This window comes from Oenanthe melanoleuca, chromosome 1A (genome assembly GCF_029582105.1).
Source record: "Oenanthe melanoleuca isolate GR-GAL-2019-014 chromosome 1A, OMel1.0, whole genome shotgun sequence".
In the NCBI taxonomy this organism is placed as follows: domain Eukaryota; kingdom Metazoa; phylum Chordata; class Aves; order Passeriformes; family Muscicapidae; genus Oenanthe; species Oenanthe melanoleuca.
This window is the reverse complement of record NC_079334.1, coordinates 20523398-20544388: the sequence shown is the minus strand read 5'-3', so window position 1 is coordinate 20544388 and position 20991 is coordinate 20523398.

Here is a 20991-nt window from a genome sequence, read left to right as displayed (position 1 = left end):
GCAGCTGGAGCCCAGCCTGCAGAGGTCGGTATGCTGGGGCTGTCCATGTTTCCTTCATACCTCACAGCCCCTGCTAGAGAGCAGGAGCAGAGCAGGGCTATAACTGGTGGGCTGGAACAACCCAAGATGCTCTACTCTTCACATGCTCCATGGGAAAGATGGCATATCTGTGTTTTGCTGGTAGTTGACATCAGGTGTTGGACAGTCTGGTCTGGAGACTGACAGAAAGCTCATCAAAATCAGATACTGGGGTAAAGAATAAAAACGTATTTGAGGAAAGAAGATGGAAGCAGAGACCATGGATAAAATTGATGCCAGGCGTTATCAATCTTCTACTTGAAAATGACAGGTGGTGCCTATGAAACCTACTTAAAGTTCCTGTGTGTAATAGGGAACATTCTTTTTTCTAGAATCCAGAAATAAACTGGACAATTATATACTGAAACAAATTTTACTTCTGTTCACATGGGTTTTAGATGTCTGAGCTGTGCATGTTAGATGATATGTCAGGCAGAAACAGCAAATGGATTATTTATTTCTCTGCAGGGAAAAAGCTTGACCAAAAGCAAAGGAAGCAGAGGTTCTCTGCTGCTACAGTGCAGACTGGAAATGAGGAATTAGGTCCCACTTTGTCTGGCAGTGGGCTGCCTTAAGAAGGGTCACCCTGTGCTCAAAGCACCAGTCTTGGAGCCTAGAGACCTGTGCCTTGGTCCTGAGTTATGCCACAGGCTGTGAACTACTTTGGGAAAGTTGCTTCAGTGCTCTGCAACACTGCTTTTCTGTATGTAAAAGAGCAGAACTGATAACTAACTGATCCAGAAGGTTATTCCAAGGTTGGTGCTGGTGAATGACTTCCCTACCTTATGATAAAAGTTACTATAGAAATGCTTTTTATCATAACCTCAGTCTTCCCCAAAGGTTAATACTGGCAGAACATAAGGGACTTGCCACCAGGAGTCAAGATATCCATATTTAGGCAGAGACTATTTAAAAATCAGGCTTGTATCTTGCATTAATTTTTCATGAATTTCTCTCTCTTTTTTTTTTTTTTTTTTTTTTTCTTGTTTCAATAGGGAAAAAAATAGGAGGTGGTTGAATTAAGAAAGACTTCTTTTTCCCAGCTCAATGTCCTCTTCATTTGGTCCTGTTTTCACTGCCAGTCTGCTGTCTAAGAAAAGATGTGCACATTGACCTATTTTGGGACATATATTCTTGCTCTGGGGGAGATGCATAAAATGGCAAGAACACAGGAGCTCTCTAAAGTAATTTCAAACATGTTAGGCATGAAGATATTTATAATTGTCTGACCAGTGCATGAGGAGGGAAACAGTTATTTATCACCAGTGCTTCTGTTTCTTTCTAGCACGTAAATAAGCCAGATATGCCTTAATAAAGCAGTAGGTGAGAGAATGGGCCAGGTGGACAAACTGGAATTGAAATGGCTCACAGCACACCTGGCTCTGGCTGACTGGAAATACTCTTTAGTATTCACACTGATACTGAGTGAATGCAAAGGAAATTTATTCCTTAAAAATGTGATAAGAAACCCAGAATATTAATGGTAATGACAAAGTTGGAGTCATATGGTCTCACTTAAAGGAAACATGGACCCTAAATCACTGCCCTTTCCCTCAAACCTTGCTGGAAGAAGAAGTGCTTATTCTGCCTGGCTATGGTTACAGCTCTGGGCTGAGAGGTCTGCAGCTGCAGAGGAAGCCTGAGTAATCAGTCCAGCATTCATGTGACAATCCCCCTTGAGTACTGCCTTCCTGCGAAAAATTGCACCAAAGACTCTGATCTTCAGTGCTCTTCTTGACATGCAGTGAAAAGAAAAAAAAGAACAAAAAAATCCTCTGAAAGTTTCTTTGTGTTTTGTTCCTATATTAATACCCATTGTGGGAATGGATAGAAGAGGATTAACAGTGGCTATCCTCTCTTCAATCTAATCTCCTATTGACTAAGAAGCATCACATAGGGACGTCTTGAAGGAATTAACACAAATCTTTTTAAAACTCTTCAGTGCCTTCTGTTTTCCCTTCCCCCTCCTCAAGCCCAGCCCCTTCTCTCTGTGCCCCCTTATGCTGAATTTGTGGCAGAGGACATGGCCAAGGAGGAACATGGGTAATCAATTAAGATGCAGACTTTACCATTTGAGATGCAGTGTCATGGTCCTACTGACACCTCCTGAAACACAAACTCGATCTATCACATTGCAAATGAATTCAGAGTGGAAGAATAAAGAGGCAAAGAGGTACACAGTCTCAACATAAAATTCAATTTAAAAAAAAAGAAAAGGGTGAAGAAAAAAGCATGAAAGCAGAAACAGCAGAAGGAAACCTGCTTCACCTGTAGCCAAACTTTACCCTCTGTCCTATAGTTCTTCCAATGGAATCAGATAGGCAAGGATAGTTCGAGATAGTCTGAACCATGATCTGGGTAAATATATGGGGTTTTATCAGTTAGAGGTGCAATAAGTGTTTACACATAAAGACACTTCTCTGTTTTCTCTTTAGCCTCCTCAAAAAGATTTCTCAGGCCCAAATAGATTGAATGGATGTGTATTTGCTTGTCATCTGTGGTCATTCCACCTGTGGCCAGCAAAGCACTTCATCAGTCCAGGGTGAGACTAGAGAACTAATAGTATTCAGTGTACCATGTCTTCCATGGCCATGAGCCTCTGACATACAAAATGCTTACTCCTCTCCAAGGGGGTTGGTGCTTGTCTCATCACCATGACTTTAGAGAAGGTAAATCCATTGCAGACCTAAGCAAAGGTGTAACTTTTGTTACTCTGGCATTTTTACAGAATTAGAATAGATACTTTTTCTGCCTTATTGCTTTTATTCTCATTGCCTCTTTGCCTCTCTTCAAAGGTTGAGATGGAGATCTTTCCTATCCTGTCCAGCATTCCTCAAAAGTCACAACATAAAGAATAGAAACACTTAAAAGAGATTTTAAATTATGCAAGGCCTTTTCTTTTCCTCTCTCAAGTTTTCTGCAATTATTATGAAGTATTTATATTTATGAGATGAAAACAGAACAAATATAACTTAAAACAGAACTGCACATAAGTATGATCAATAGGTAGGCCAATCCACAAATAAGAGCCCCCAGATCACCTTCTCATCTATATCTTTGCTCCCTGGGCTTGTCCTTAGTGCACATCCAAATTTTGTGAGTGGAAATCAAAGGACATTTAAGGTTGAAGGCATGGAATGAAGCTGAAATAATATCTTGGGTGAGTTTTTACCCACTCCAGCAAGGGCTCTGACTTTAACCCAAGAAAACCACTTTCTGCTGAAACCTGTCTGCCATTACTAACTTTCTCAGTAAATAGCATAAGGAACGGTGGTGAGTCTGCTGAGGAACTACACTAATTACACGACTGCCAGAAAAATACATGTCCTCTTTCTTTAAAATTAAATTGTTATATAGATCCCACCATTGGGAGCCTCCATGTGGTACAGTCTAGAGTGGCTAAGGTACTAGAGGGAAAGACAACTGCTAGATTGACTTGCTTCCCATCTGTTTGCTCATGCAGAGCTGGTTAAGGAACCCTTCCAGCAGAGACAGGAGACAGACACACATAGAGGGTAGCAAGGACATGCTGTGGATTCTTTATCAGCCATGGCTCGTTTTTATTTTAGTGCTGGAGTTAATTTGATGCTCGTGAAGGGGACAAGCTGTCAGCACTGACAAAAGCCTGCCTGAGAGCCAGGAGGCAATGGGTGGGTTTTCTGTATACAGCCTTTGCCTGGACCCCTGGTGTGCAGCACCAGATGCCCTGGTCTCTGCCCCACTGCTATGCAGCCAGCACCAATCCTGATCCTAAGCTTTTTCATTTCCTATCATTTTCAGTGAGGTACTCGCCTAACCTTTATTCGTGGGAAGGGTAGAGGAAGGAAAAAAGAAATGAAAGGAAAGAGTTATACAATCTGGAAATTGAGAGAAACAATTCTTCTGAGCTGCCAAGGAAGTTCAACAGTCCCAGTGCCTTGACCTGGAGTCCCTGGTTCAGTGACTGGTTATCAGGGGTCTCATTAGAAAGTGGGACTGAATTCCTGGAATGATCTTTCCTGAAAGAAGGTGCTGAGGAAAAGCATCTACATATGTGCTGTCTGAACTATGAAGTTGTTTCTGTTTCCTGTTTCCACAGTAAGTATTTCTACTCTCTGCAGGGCAAAACATTTTTGTTGACATTTTGTAAAAGCAATTTCTCATGTAATTCTGTTTCAGAAAACCTAAAATGCTTCAGCAGACAGTTCTAGTTTAACCATTTTAGGGTGGATTTAAAGGGCTTCCAAAGTAAACACAGTGCTCAAAATTAGCCTGAAATGTTGTACTTTGTATAATCCACTTTGGAAGGCTCATTCATTACTACAAATACATAAAATTCTTGCAGCCTCTGGTAGCATATATACACATTTTTTAACAATGTACATCAATGTAATGACAAACTACCATTTATAGTGACCTCAATCCAAATGTCAGGTCTTATTCCTTGCTAGCAGCCCCTCAAGTACTGATGCCTGATTTTACTACCTCTACTTGTGGAGAAGGCAGGAAAGACTCTTTCAGTAATTACCCCCATCAGTGGTGACTTCTAGATTGTAAGGAAAGAGCAATTGCCCTGTTTTCTGTCCTCTCCCTGCCTTTCTTGTTCAGACCCAGTAGGTTAAAAAAAAGGAATATATAGCAGCCTTCCACATTTTTCTGCTAAAGTTTCACAAATATTTCAGAAACATGGAAAATTATCACACACTGTGCTTTTATTTAAAAAAGAGAAGAGTACTTTTACTCTGTCTCAGCAAAGGAGCAGAGAGGAAACCCTACCGCAAAAATCCAGACATAATCTATCATTTTGCATCTGCAGTGATGCATCTGAAAAATAAGGAGCTAGCAAAGGATTTTCTTTAAAATAAGAGCAATTCATAAACTGGGCCAGACATAGTCCCAGTGTGGAGGCTTTGGCTGCATGGCAGTGCTGTACCTCTCTTGTCTCATGATCAGAAGCACACTTATTTAATCAGGCAGCACTGGCAGGGAAAGAGAGAATCTACTTCCCATTTTTATTCTGCTCCTGTGAATTCATTCCCAGGAATACTGATGACCCTTCATAAGAGCCATCATCTGCCCAACAGAGAGGGGAAAAGCACACGGAAATGAAAAAACAAACACTTGAAAAGCAAAATTATAAGCTTGAAATACATCAGACTCTTGCCATGCTAGCACACAAGGACATCCTGAATGCAGAACTCTGTTTTCCTGTGATGGAAACTGCAGAACAAAGGAGTTTGGGTTTCTACCTACTGCTGGGTGCATTTCCACTTCCAAAACAATACTCTGGTACTTCGTTTTGTTTTTTCAAGGCAGCCTTCATGCACCTGAAATCCTTCTATCATCCCAGAACTGAGAGAGAAGAAAAGGAGTTGCAGGGTATGTATTTCTGTAAGTCCATATTTCTGAGCATGCTGTTTGATAGTTAACTAGACACAGAACTACACAATACATAGTGCTGAAAAACACATACAGAGAAGATACCCATGTATTTCTTTACTTTCCTCTACTCGTTCCTTATACATTTGTCTCCTGCTAGTCCTTTAATGCATTCTAACAAAAGATATGTAATAAGGATCTTCCTCCTATCAGTTTGTTGTATTACATTAAGATATTCCTAAATTTCAAAAACAATAACCCATGCTGGCTCAATCCATCATTCCCCTCAGCCTGTAAAATGATTTGTTTCTGGAATACCTGGCTGTATTATAAATTCAGAGACCTACCTTAAAAAAAAAAAAAAAAAAAAAAAAAAAAAAAAAAAAAAAAGAATAAAATTAATTGGAAATTCAAACACTACAGTGTATAGAGTTGGGATTTTGAAAGGAAAAGGTACCCAGAAGTAGGCCATTCCTCTCAGGAAAACTGGGGAAGATGCCAGCTGCATGTCAAAAACACATGCGTGTGTGTGGAAGCATCATACTGAGACATTCAGTAGTTCAGCTGTTTTGAAAAGCCTGCTTCTAATTTAATTTTGAACAGAAAATGCCTCTAACTAACTGATTTTTATAAAAAGCTGGAGCCACTGAGACAGGATAATTACTTTTACTTCACATATTTTAGACATCATGTGGTCCTGCAGAGGTGACTGGAAGGTATGCTGTGATAGATAGGTAAATAGCTGTGATGTCTTCACACCTCTTATTCTAGCTGGTCTTTATCCTTCTGCTCTTTCTTCTTCAGTCTTTTGGCTTCCACCACACCCATGCTTTTTACTGTCTGACCAAAAAGACCCTTTTTTCAGAGTTTGCTTGACCCCCACCTTGCTGCTGGACAAATCAAGGTAGCCATAATAAACTAAAATCTGTTACTAGGGTCCCATTTCAGACAGCAGAAAAGAGTCACTTAAAAAAAAAAAAAAAAAGTTAAATCTGTAAGATCATCTGAATAATAGTGCCCAACAACTTTAACACCTATAAAGACATTTTTTGCTGACTGAGGAGTTATAGAGAGCATCTTACAAAGTCAGATGAGCAAAAAATTTATCCATCCTATTTACATCTTGGCAGCACAGATTTATTTTTATGAAAAAGGATCTACCCTTTCCCACCTCCTCCTGTAGAGTTAACACTATGGTTTGATGCAGCCATCACAAAATAACATGACTTCCTAGCCTCAGCAGTCAGTTCAGAATATCAGAGTTTTGCAGGTTCTTGCTGTCAGGAAACAAAACATTTGGATGATGAGAGTCTTTGGACACACTCCTATAACTACAGTGGGATGCATCAAAATCCTGCTGTTTCAGAAGCAGGAGGAAGTGAGCAGTCAGAGTTTATCTGCTTGCCTGCTCCTGCCATTCTGTTGTGCACTGGCTCACAATGCATTCCCTCTTCCCTTTCACTTTTTCTGGAGACATTTTTGGCCTGTTCCTTAGACACATTTTTTATACCAAGGGTTTGTACTTGATCAGTTCCCTGGTGTTTTTCCTTAATTCCCTCCCCTTGAGCTACTCCTTTTAATAACACAAGTGTACCTGCCCTCTCAGCAAAGCCTTTCTAACAAAAAAAAAAACTTCAAAATTCCTCAGCTGCTTTGCATTTTCCTGAACTCTGCATGACAACATGTACTTGCCTTTCTGGTTAGGAGATTGCATCATTTCCAAAGTTCCCTGCTTTCACAAGAAGATTTAGGGATCCTCTCAAGCAAATAATTAACTGGTTGCACAAAATTTTGGTAGATTTAATACTCAAACTGTGATAATATTTTTCATTTTAAATTTCCAAAGGATTTAGTCAGGCTAAATAGGTTTCTAATCCCTATGTCTTTCAGGAATCTAAATTGAGTACAATGTATATTTGTATGGGGAATTAATGAAACAAAAGAGCCAGCAATTGTATTCCATTCAAAGCATAGAAGGAATAATACCCACTTACTGGGACTTTTAAAATTTCTTCACAGGCATGTTTTGGAAATAAACAAAAAAAAAACCCAAACAAACAACCAAAAAACACCAGAACAGCAACAAAATCACAAAAGCAAACAAACAAAAAAACCCAAAAACAGCCCCCAAACCAACAAAACCCAAAACACCATTATTGGAGATCTCTATGGAAAAAGATATGCAATAAATTTATAAAGATATAGATATTTTATTGCCAGAAACTTATATCCATTTTTTCCTTTTGAAAAATGATAAGAAATTGCATTAATATTATTATTATTGTTATTATTATTATTATTATTATTATTAAGAAGAAAGAAGAAAGAAGAAGAAAGAAGAAGAAGAAAGAAGAAAGAAGAAAGAAGAAAGAAGAAAGAAGAAAGAAGAAAGAAGAAAGAAGAAAGAAGAAAGAAGAAAGAAGAAAGAAGAAGAAGGAGAAGAAGAAATTTATTCAAAAAGGAAAATCCTTTTTTGAATGAAAAATCACTTTTCATTGGAAAAAGCTTCACAATGAAAATCCACTAATCTGATATACATTTGAAAACAAGTAATGTGAACATAAATGGGTTATTAGTTACAGCAGACTTCCCAGGACCAACCAGTTCTTAGCACCAAGTTTAACCCTATTATGAACCATGGAATTTAACAAACTGGAACTAAAAATAAATGTGGAAGTTGCCTTTGTTTTGCCTTTTTTTAGCAGTGATTCGAGTGGCATGAATTCATACCTGGCTGTCATTCAGAGATGCAGAAAGATTGAAAGTGTTGAATTTTATTTTTACCTGTATTTTGTAAAGAGGGGGAAAACAGTCTATTTTTAGTCATAATTTCTCCTACAGCACCTCCCTTTTTTCCTGTTTTAGACAGGAGTGACGTTTCCCAGTGCAGCCCCTCTAGCCAGGTATCTGCAGGACATTTCAGTTGCTGGCTGTGCAGTGACCAGCTGAATGAACTCACACCTCCCCACAGAGCCAGTACCTTTAAAAGTACAAATGGAACTTACGACAATTCAGTGTCTCAGACTGTGCAGTTTCTTCAAAACTTGTGAGCCTGTGTCTGTAAAAACATCTTTTCAGAGCTGACCTTTTCCCAGCTATTTTCCCAGCTTCCCTGACACTGTGAAATAAAACAGCTCCCTGTAGATTCTGCAGCCCCTGGCTCAGAGGGGGATTATAGAGCACTCAGGTCCTCTCTGGACACGGACCTGCTTGATGCTGATGCACCAACACAAGCTGTGATAACTTGTGGCTTTAGGGACAGTGATTCTCTGGTTCATTCACAGTGTGCCAGTCAAGATGACAGTTGTCATGAGAGACAGGACGTCCCCTGGTGACACACTGATTTCAGGCAGCAACAGCAACCCAGGGGTAGAGCTTTGTGATTCAGCCCCATAATGAAGACAGAATAAATAGCTTTTCTGGGCAGGCTTCAATTTGATTTTGTTCTAGCTTCAAACAGAGGCAGGCTTTGCAGTGCCATCTGCCTTCCTGTACTTGTGACTGCCCACTGGTGCCTATGACTAAGCTGCCACTGGACCTTTGAACCTGTCAGCACAGGACAGCAGTGTTGAAAACCTAGGGTGCCTCTATTGAATGACAATGACTAGATACCTGCCAACTGCAGTGCTTCCTTACAAAGTCTACATTTTCTCGTAATCTGTATTAATAAATTAATTTTGCTTTGTTTACCCCCTCTTGCAGGAAAATAGGTCACACGAGTTACAGATGATAGAATTTCCCCTGTCTTCAGTATAGGTATTTAAAAATGTTTAAGTCAAGGACTTTTGTCCCAAGCAGAGGCTTCTGCCATTGTATTGCTGACAAAACAGTTGCTTTCACCAGGAAACAGCTGTCAAATAGAGATTTGTCTCACAAGTACTCAAATAAATGATAATTTGCTAGACAGCAGGAGGATACTGGAGACTAGGATTCATGGGCCTACCCTGGGCATGGGAGGGAAGTATGGTGTAAAACTTACAGACAGTACTGAGAACATGACACTTGATTTGAAATGCATCAACTGACATCAGCTAAAGCAATTTGCAAGGTGAAAGATCTACATTGAACCCCCAATGCAGCCTGAACTGTCTTCATCCATAAAGGGACTTTACAAGAGAAAAAAGCTAATAAGGCCTGTCTGGTAGGCAATTTTGGAGATACAAGATTTTTGATCAACACAAAAGGCTGAAAAGGGCATGGAAATAAAAGGAGTGATCCATACAGGTATTATCCAGCTAGCACAAAACACTCTCATTACAGCATTCTGGATGGGAACTCTCACTCTGCTGTAATTCTAAAGCCCTGCCAGCCTTACTGACAAGTTCATTAGTCAGTCTGTGGTCCCCTGGGCAAAACTCAGACACATGTGAGGGGCTTCCGTCATCCAGACAGTTTCCTAGCACTTACAGAGACTTATAAGATCATTTATTGCAGCTGATGTATTTCTGTGTCTGCATAACATGAATTCACATGCTCTGTGCTTACACTTTTGCAATACACACTTGATTTTGGTAAGTCCCTTGAAGTCTAGAGTGATGGGATGATGCCCCTTCAGCCAGCTTGTTCTGCTTTCCCATTGCCTTTGTTATATTACATTGAAAAGCCAACAGTCTATGGCTGTAAATGTGAACAGCCAGGCCTTGTGCAGCTGAAGGCTGCTAGTACACTTGGGCATTTGGCTCCTATTGGGCCCAAGGGGTTCACTCTCATGCTCTTTGAGGGAAAGAAACATTTCCAACACTCAGCTCACTCCCTGGAGAGAAGCAATAGTCTCTGGAAAAGCACTGAGAGATGTGGCAGGCTGGGGCTGCCTGGGCAGCAAGCCCCATCCGCAGGCCCTAGGGAAGACCACTTCCATGAAATTCTAAAACCCTTTGATCAAAAGAAAGGCCTCATTATGCAGTTTAGAAGTAATTTGGCTGCCCTCAAAATTAGCATCCACTCCCCACACTACTGTCCAAAGCCTTAGGCAAAGCCATCATAGGGAACTGAGTGCCACTTCTGGGCAATGATCATAGCACTTTAGGGACCAGCTTCTGCCTAGAAGAGATGGTTCAGATTTGTTACACATTTTTAATTTTCTTCTCCCCAGAATAAAACCTTTACCAGCTTGTTGAACTTTTCAGCCTTTCAAATTACATGGACGTTTCATTAATACTGTAACAAAAAAACTTTTTGGCTACAAGTTATAAATTGTATTCAGAAATTACTCAATAAGCTTCCACATATCGCAGAATGGTTAAGCTGAATCTGGCAAAATCAAAGAGCCTCAAAAAACCAGAATTTTTCTTATTCTTATTTTCTTACTTTTCATAGTTTTGAACTACCTGTATCTTTAGGGAAAATGTAAGTGGGTTGTGAAGAAAGGTCTTATTTTCTCCAAATAAATTACCATAAAGATACAGGATGACTGGATATTGATTTAGTTGAGAAGTTCTACAGAATTTGTATGTTTATCATCAGCACAAAGGTCCTGATCTTTTAGGCATGCAATTTTTACTCCTACTGCCATTTAGCCGTGGGCTAAATTTCACTTCCAGTAAGTTTTACCCATTAACCACCATTGGCCTAAAATATATGGTTAACTATTCAACTGGTAGGCAGTTTGGACTGGAACTGCACACAGCTTTTCCCTTGTCTTAAGAGATTGATATTAAATACTCTAATCTGTGGAAAAAAAATTGTGCATACTATCTTCATTTGAACTCCCTATTGAGCCCCATCAAATTATTAAATATTTGTAATATCTAAACATAGAAAAAAGAGAAACAGTTTAGCTTGTGATCAAAGGGCAGTGAGTAAAGAAAGGCTGTTTCAGAAAAGAAGACAGAAACCATCAATTGTGTTTCTTCAGTATCACTGATTTTGAGCCCTGAATAAAGGTGTCTTCAGCCTCTTTCTTGAATTTTCTGCTGGCAAATAATATGTGTAACTTCTTGTGAGCTTGCTGTTCCTATACGACCTTAGAAATCTCACCTCTGCAAGCTCTGTTCTACACTGCTGAAGGAAAGAAGCTATGTCTTGTTGTAGCCTTCTTATTCTAATAGCCACTCTTACTGTTTCCAGAATTTCATCCTGAGCAGCAGTGGTGACAATCACTGTCTGCCTTTCATTTGCCAGCAAACAGCTTTTAGGCTGCTTTCTGAAGTGAAGACAACCATACTAGTGCAATTGCACTCTGCATGTCAACTTGTTCATTCTCTCCATGCCTCTAACATTCCTAACTTTTGAACTCTGGCTTATTTCAGGTACATTACCAGAGGAACACTCACCTGAAATATTTTAAGCTCATTTAAACTGCTGTTGATAGTCTTGAAAAGAAATATATTGTTAGTATCCAGAGGAGAGAAATGTGAAGGATGTAATTTCTAAAAAGGCAGTCAATTGACCTTCACACCTTTAGAAACCAATCCAGAAAGTTTTATGGTAACCAGACTGCCTTTGATCTGCCCCTCACAGGATGACTTGCTGAAGGCAGACTCAGCTTTGCTCACCCATGGACTTATGGAAAGTCTCCAAACAATTCAGCTTCTCCAGCACCTTCTCTGCCCGTTACATTTGCATCCCTACTCTGTTGTGCACATACAGCAGCACTCTCAAATTGCTGATTAAAGTAGCCAAGCTAAAGGTGAGTTTCCTCCAGCAACTGCCTCACTTTCTACCTTTTCTGTCCTTGCAGGCTTGCAGGTGATGATTTCAAGCTACCTGTGCATATCTTGCTGCTTTAGCTTTCCTCCTAGACTAATGGCTTCCAGAAAGACTCCTTCTTTTCTAGTTAATTTAGGCTTTTATGAGCAGCTGTAGCCAGGAACTTTGGCTCTCTCTGAAGTGGCCAAAGGCCCTTGGCCATACTTTTCTGCTGTTTTTTCCTCAGATCTAAATGTTATCAGTGTGGAACAGATTTTACTGGAGAGTATTTCCCAGGGAAATGCCCTGACTTCCCAACACATGCCAACTGACAGTTTGCCAAATCCATACCCTAAGGCAAGAATTAAATGTAGGCAAATTCAAGTGCCCCGAGAAATTCAGGCCAGAAACAGAGTGGACACAGCAAGCAGACAAGAAAATATTTGATGCCAGCAAGAAAAAAGATCTCTAACTGTTGAGAAGTGTTTCCATTTTAATGGAAATTTGCTTTTTGTGCAAATGTAAATCCCAAAGAAGAGACCTACTCCTCCTTTGGCTAATGTGAATGTAGCCTTTCTGTCAGCAGTTTACCTGACACCTGAGTTCAAAACCCTTCCGGGACTGTTTGGCTTTACAGGAGGAGAGTAAACAGTCTCAAGACCAATAATTTTGGGATATTTGGGATTCTTTAGCTCTAATCTGCACTCAGAGCTTCTCTGTTCCCTAAAGACATCCATCCCCGTGTATAACTGTTCTGCCCTCCTGCTATGGCTGGTATGATTTTTTTATACATTTATCCTTGTTAATGATATAATTATGAACTGGTATCTTAACAGGGACATCACTAATACCCAGAAACTGTAAAAATAGATCTCTGATTCTGGATCCTCTTGAAATCTTTTACCTGTTATTTTTAATATGAGAAAATACACATATTTGTTACAGTTTAATAATTAGCCATCCCTTCAACTAAAATTTTAGAAGCAATAAATGTTTGACAACAGACAAAATGTCAAAAATACAGCAGCCATGTAAATTTTATCATCTTTTGCCCACCACTTCATATAAAGCGGAGAAGAATTCAAACTCCTTGTGGCTTTCATGTACGATCTCAGTGTTTTAGCTCTGCAGTGGTTTTACCTGTTGCACTTCACAAAGAAGGACACTTCTTTGCTTTGTTTCAGAAGTGGTATTCAGAAATCCCTTGGCAGTAAGCCTTTGGACAGTTCTGCCACCGTTCCAGGAAAGCTCTGTGACCTGAGTACCTGTTTTTGAAGCTTAATAGATCAGCATGTCCAAACCTAAGCTTCCTCTTAAACTTAAATTACTTTTTTTCCTGCCAAGGTCCTTTTAAAGGCACAGTGTTCCCATCAGGGTGATCTTTTCTCCTGCTCTTGCAAGATCTATGAAGCATGCACCATCAGTGATGCCTTTCAGCCTCTCTCCTTTCTTCAATTTTTCAGCTACCTCAGTGGTGCTTAAACCCTGTATCTCAGCATTCCAAGATCATTGAATTAAAGGCTGGCATGCTGTCTTCCAAAGCAGCAAATAGGGAAACCTAAGACCTTTGTCAGCTCTGGGCTGGGAGTAAAGGATGTTGTCTAGAGCAACAGAAAAATGTTTGATTATTCAATTTTCTGTCTCTCTGAACTATATGCACCTTGTCCTTTGGTCAAGTATTTATCCACAATCTACTTGAATCCCTTCTGACAGTACTAATGAATAACATCTCAGGGAGCTTTCCTTTTCTCTTTCTCAAATTCTTATGTGTTGTCTGCCCCATAGTTCTTCTAGTACTATCCAATGTTCTCTTCCCTATGATTCCCATTCTCTAACCAAGCCCACAATCAGCAGCTGACAGGGCTGCTGTCTCAAAGACAGTTTTCATTTTCCTCAACCCACCACCACCTAGTACCATCCTGTTTGTCTTCAAGGACAGGGATTGTTCTCAAAGTGAATATTTCTGGTAATTCACTCTGTTTTCTTCTGCCCAACTGAGGTAGAAATTCCCTCTGTGTGCAGCCAGGTCATACCATTAGCCTTGTGACAAGTCTTTCACTTAGCACTGAGCTCCACAACTCACCTTGCTATAAGCCTGCAAGCATTGTTCCTTTTTTTATCACTCCAAAAGTTCAAAAACACCCAGTCTAGCAGATGGACCTGTGTGTTGACACCAGGGAGCTGATCCCTGACCACACTGCTACCAAAGAAATCATTCTGCCATTATTAGCATTGAGCAGTGAGGAGGCACCCCTGGTTGAACGCTGAAAAACTAATATTGGGCTTTCAGAAACCATTCCTTAATGATCTTTCCCAACCCTCCAGAAAAATCTCATTAGCAGCAGCAGAAACCCTGCAGCTGTGCAGAACACATCCAGCATGTGTCGAAGGAGACCATTAGTTTGCCTCCTGATGAAAGAGGCCCATGAGTCACAGTGTAGAGTCACTTGGGGGCCAGCAGAGATTTTGAGAATAGTGAGAAAGGACATCTAAGCAATCTAAGTGGAAACCCAGCAGCAACAGAAAAGTCACAAAAGGGGTAGCTGTAGACATTCTGAATGAAGAACAAACAAGCAGAGTGTCAGGTTTAATATTTTTCAGCTTTTGAGGCAAAATGCCATTTTAAGTTAATTTGGAGAAAATATCAGCATGCAGTGCAAAATGATCTCTGCTACATTATATCTCTTCAAAGAGAACAGTTCAGCACCTTTGGTATGAACTTGGCCAGAACTTGTTCAAAGTTATTCTTTCTCATTGGCAAAAGCAAGAATTTTACTTTTCCAGTGAGTAAAGTTCAAGCAGGAATTATTCTGCCCTTATCCCCTCGGTGCAAAACTAAAACATCCAGATGAACAGATGTCAAAATACCTTCAGGTTATTCTAAATACTTTTGAAATTCTTCTGTTTCAGACTGTATCCAACCAATGCAGCTAGAGAAGATGCACCAAAATCACACTTGAAATTTTGACCTAGGTATATTGTACATTTACATTCCTTTATTTTTAATGATGCTTAGGAACATTTCAGAGATTCAGCTGCTTCCTTCTCTCCATTCTCACCCTCCACTTCTCTGTCAGAGTCAGCCTTCATCTTTTTCAGGGAAGCAATTCTTGCGAAGTGCCAGGTATGCTCAGCTGACATGTAGCTGAACAGAAATTGGGCTACTCAGTCTCCTGAAATAACTGCACAGATCTTTTTAGGACTTTCCAGGTATACTGACCTATGATGGGCTAATTGGAATTGGGACAAAACCCTTACATTAATTTGGCTTGTGCTAAGCAGGAACAAGAAAAAAATTCTTCAGAGATGATGGCTATCCTGAGGGTCTTTGCTTCTTATCTTTTGTCCTATCAGACACAAATCTGGGTTTTGTTGTGGGGTTTTTTTGGTTTGGGGGTTTTTGTTGGTTTTGGTTCTAGTTTGGTTTGGTTTTGTGAGTTTTAATTTATTTTTTTTGACAGAAAAGCTACCTTGTCCCCAGTCAACAGAGTGACATTAAGGCTCAATATTGCACTTCCCAGTTTCAAGATTTTATAAGTAGCACACTCTGGTTTCTTGTCATCTTAGATAGCTTTCAAACAAGAGAAGAAAAAAAAAAATATGCTCATGAGATCTAAATGCCAGAAAGTCAAATAAAAGGAAACTTCACCTTATTTTGATCCTAAAATTCAGCTGCAAGATATTCAAAGAAGAATTTAGGACAGATGATATCTGCTCACCTTCCCTAGCTGTTTCCTTGCAGAGTCTGTCTGCTGTAAGTGCGACACAGATTCACAGAGTTATCCTTGGTCATTCATATAATGGTGTTCACCTCCCAGACTTGTCTATTTGCAGATGCAGAAAGTAAGAGGATATGACTAACAGCAGCAGAATGTTAAATAAATCACAGGTATCTTAGACAGTCCATGCCCTCTTCATCTGGAGAGGAGAGCATAGGATACAAACATGGTGCATACTTTCTCCTGTTCCCAAAGTCCAAAGACGGGGTTTAACTTGCCAACAGTAATTAAACATTTTCTGATCCCATCTCTGTCTATGCCTGGGGACAAATATTCCATACCTTAGCATGACCTTGCATGTTACAAAGTTGTTGCTAACATCAGCAGAGCTCTCCATTTCATGGATACATTAAGACCTTGACCTCTTCTGTTCTGAACTGTGTCATAGAATCATAGAGGTTATAAGGTTGGAAAAGACCTCTAAGATCATCAAGTCCAACCATTTATCTAACACTTTTATCTTCACCACTAAATCATCTCCCCAGCTGCTAAAACTAGGCACCTGTTGAACATTTCCAATATATGGTGATTGCATTGCATCTCTGAGCATGCTGTTTCAATACTTTACCTACCTTTCAGTGAGGGAATTTTTCCTAATATCCAGCTAAACTTCCCCTGGTGCAACGTGAGGCCATTTTCTCATCCTGTCACTTGTTACCTGGAGAAGATCTACTGATTTAGCATGAGTGGGTCAGACTGACCTGAATGCCACGAGCATTGCTACACTCTTAGCAAGCTGTCAAAGGAAGAAAGAGAAGACAGAATAAATCATAATGTCTTCTTTTGCCAGGATTTTTAGATGCTTTGAATGGAAATTGTTTTACACCATGGTGACATGGCTTCCATGCGCTGCCAGGGACTGAGGGGTGAACAATGGCACATTATATCAAGTCTGGAAGACACTTTTCCCACACAGACTAAGGAATCAATTATTGAAATCTCCATGATCACTGGTGCTTTCTCCAAAAACTCTTTCTATCTCTTTCTTTGTCACGCAATTTAGATTTCCAGAGTAAAGCTGATGGCAGGATCATTTTACCTGATTTATCACCTCGGTCTGATAAAACCCTGAAAAAGGATGGAGGCAAGCTAAAGGAGAGAAAGTAACCAGCATCAGATTATGAGATGCAATTTTTCCCACCCACACAACATGTGCCTGAGGGAAAGCAGAGAATAATGAGCATAGCAGTCTTGTTTTAAAGGTTTGTTACTTCTTTAAACAGAAATTAGAAGGCAAAACAGAACTTTGTTAAATGTTTGATGTTGTATATCCTTCTGCATTTCTGTTTCAGAACATCTGGAATAGCCTGTCAGAGCTGTTGTAGCTCCCTTGTAAGTGGGACAGAAAGGAAAAAGAAAAGAAAGCCACAGAAAGCACAATGCTCCTGGAATTAGATGCCAGTTACTCATAGAAAAACCACAGCATAAAGACTTGGAAGAGCAGGACACAGATGCCTCTTTTTCTGGATCACCTGGAAGGTGATCTAGTCAAGCATCTCTGTCTCACCAGGTTCTGGAATGTGTTCATGTTCCATCCTCTACTCCATGAAGTAGCACAAAACCAGGTGCCTTTCTTTATGCATGGCATTCTGAATCAAGGTCACATGCCCAAGGATGGTACCATTAAACTATAAGTGGAAAAGTTAAGAAACTTCTTCAAAACAAAGCTTCCCATGTTGCTACTTCTTGCACCCCATTTCATGTGAAATTGAATTAGTGAATGTATACAAAATCTTTGGTAAACATCCTCCATGTGGCCTCTCTGTAAATGAATACTTGTTTTGTCCAGACAAGGGAAAATACGTAAATGCTGAATATGTAGGGATTTGTATAAGACAGAGAATGCAAAACAAGTAGAAGTGAGCATCTGAGTCCATGACTTCCAATGCAGTTACAGATTGCTGCAATAGAGGGGAAAAAAGCATGCATAGGACCAAATAGTGATGAATGGTGATTAATGAGGAGACAGCCTGTGCAAGAGCATGAGACAGAGCCTGACACTGAGAAGAAGAGGTGTGTTACCACAGAAGCTAAAGATGGAAAGCAAACCATTCTGATGTTAAAGGAAGACAGAGCACAGAGACAGAACATTACATAGCTCTGCAGAGTTTTGCAGAGCCTGAGACCATGTAGGTGGGTCACTAAGAGATATGGTTTAGTGGTAGCCTTGGCAGTGATTGGGTCATGATTTGGCTCAATGATTATAGAGATGTTTTCCAACCTAAACAATTCCATGATTCTTTGATTCTATGGTTCTGTGAAGTGGTAGTGCCATTAAAGGAACGTCCAGTTTTTTGAAAGGAAGTAGAGTCTGGATCCATTTGCATGACATGTCATCTTCTGCTTCCTCATAGACTTTAGGATGTCTGTCTCCAACACAAATCTTCAGAGTACAGAATGATTTTTCCTTTGCTGAAAGAACAGACTGAAAAGAAAAATAGAAAAATTTGAATTCATAGAAGCAGTGTGAAACCAGTTTGGAAATATTTCATTAGACATACAGGAGGTCTGTGGCACACATTTAAGCAGATATGAGGGGAAAACAGCGTACGCTAATGGTAAGGTATAAAAATATATATGTAAACATCTTCTAAAAACTAGACCAGACAAGGCTGGCAAAATCAATGAATGGAAATTACAGTCAGCACCAGGGAAAAGCATTGTGATCTAAATATTAGTTACATGTAGTTCAGAAAACAACTTTACCTAAGTATATGCTTAAGTGTTTCAGCAAAACAAGATTAAAATATTGCCATCGTCCAAAGAGACTCTGTAATTAGAACTGGACTCCCAGGATAGAATATAAGCATGAAAGATTCTCTACCTTTTCTTTTTGATCACATTTCTTTTAAAAAAATACTCAGAAGAGTTTCATTTACATGTCACAGGCAGCTTGATCTATATTCAGAAAGAACATCATGTCCTCCTTAGATGTCAAAACAATTTCATCTCTTAACCTGAGTTTGGAGTCAGACATCAAGGATGCAATGCGTGTGGCTCCCATTAAAGTGTTAATCTGTAACACCTGCAATTCACAGAAGTTGCTATACTTTAAATAAATTAAAACTTTTCTTTCCTATTCCACTGCTGTGCAGTGCTTAGTTGCAAATTGTTTTTCTAACTTGACTTCCAACTTTGAAAAAAAATTGCAATTTAGACTTGCTACCTGGGAATCTTAATTAAATTTCCTGTTTCATCATAGATTCCCTGTGTGTCTTTAAGGAAGCCCCACAAGTTGTGATATAAGAGATAGACTGGAGTTTTGCTTCCCTTTAAAATACTTTGTAGTTCTGGCCTTAGTCTCTATGACTATCTATAATATATATATATATAATGATACAGACATACAACCCTGTTGGAAATATCCATCATGGGCCTCTGCCTGTCTCGTAGCCAACCTGCATTATGAGGTTGTATGAGTGTTTACAGCCTGCTTCAGTACAAAATCAGCTAGTTTAACCTGAATTGTGACTGAAGGCAGTGTGGGCTATTGGCACAGCTCAGGGAGTGAGGGAGAAGTAATGCCTGGAAGACAGTCAATTCAATAATAAACAGTCAATTCAATAATAAACAGTGGGGAGAAAAGGATGGGGCAAGGAATAACTTAATCAGCTACACTTCTGCTTCAATACAGAGGACATCCTTGCCTTCAGGAGTAGTCATGATCCTCAGTACCAGGCAGACAAAAGCAGAATCAGAGTAGACATGTTAGGATTATGGTAAAAAAAAAAAAAAAAATCAAGTCAGTTTGTCTGAAGACAAAGAATACGTAGACAGCAGGACCAAAAAGGGACACAGTTGGAAGTTTCAGTGTGTGCTTGTGTAGTGGTTTAACACCAGCAGGAATTTAAACTCGAAATGAATCACTCTGCCACTCCTTCTGGTGAGGGAGGGACAAAAGCAAAGATAATGGGTCGAAATAACAACTCACTGAAAGCATACAGCAATGGAATAAGAAATGCACTAAAAGAGAAGATGTTTTACCAGCCAAAAGTTGTTCACTGCCAGGAACAAAACCAAAACGGCAGCCACTGCCACAGGCCTTACCCACTGGCCTCCCCACACAGAGGTAAGATGGCGGCTGCTCCCACAGCCCTCAGGCACTGGCCTCCCCACACAGAGGTAAGATGGCGGCCACTCCCACAGCCCTCAGGCACTGGCCTCCCCACACAGAGCTAAGATGGCGGCTGCTCCCACAGCCCTCAGGCACTGGCCCAGACAGAGGTAAGATGGCGGCCACTCCCACAGCCCTCAGGCACTGGCCTCCCCACACAGAGGTAAGATGGCGGCCACTCCCCAGCCCTCAGGCACTGGCCTCCCCACACAGAGGTAAGATGGCGGCCGCTCCCACAGCCCTCAGGCACTGGCCTCCCCACACAGAGGTAAGATGGCGACCACTCCCCAGCCCTCAGGCACTGGCCTCCCCACACAGAGGTAAGATGGCGGCCGCTCCCACAGCCCTCAGGCACTGGCCCAGACAGAGGTAAGATGGCGGCCACTCCCCAGCCCTCAGGCACTGGCCTCCCCACACAGAGGTAAGATGGCGGCCGCTCCCACAGCCCTCAGGCACTGGCCCACACAGAGGTAAGATGGCGGCCGCTCCCACAGCCCTCAGGCACTGGCCTCCCCAAACAGAGGTAAGATGGCGGCCGCTCCCACAGGCCACACCACACAGCTGGCAGGAACAAGGACAAGGTGGAGAGGGATTCCTGCAGGCAGCTTGTCCCAACCCAGCCCCAAACAATGGACACAGCAGCAGACAGATCCCTGGAAGGCTGGCACTCCAAGCCGGGTCACACTGCCGCTCCGCCAGGCTCGGCTGCTCTCAGCTGCCTGCCCCGCCATTTTAACAGCTCTGCTGCGCCATGAGGGGAAAAAAATCACAAATTGCTGGGGAAAAACTCCCTTCTACCCAGACTCTGAAAAACAAGGATTATGTCAGAAATCCTCCCTGATTTATAAGCAGCTGACTCTCTTCCCAGGCTGCTGAAATATTTGGTATATATGGGAGATTGGAGGATGGTGAAAAACACATCCTTTGGGGGATTTCGCATCAACATATTAATTTTCAATCAAAGCAGCAACTGTTGCCTGGAATCAAAAGAAAAACTTTCCAAACAATGTTGAAGTGGTAGTATAAAGAGCAGCT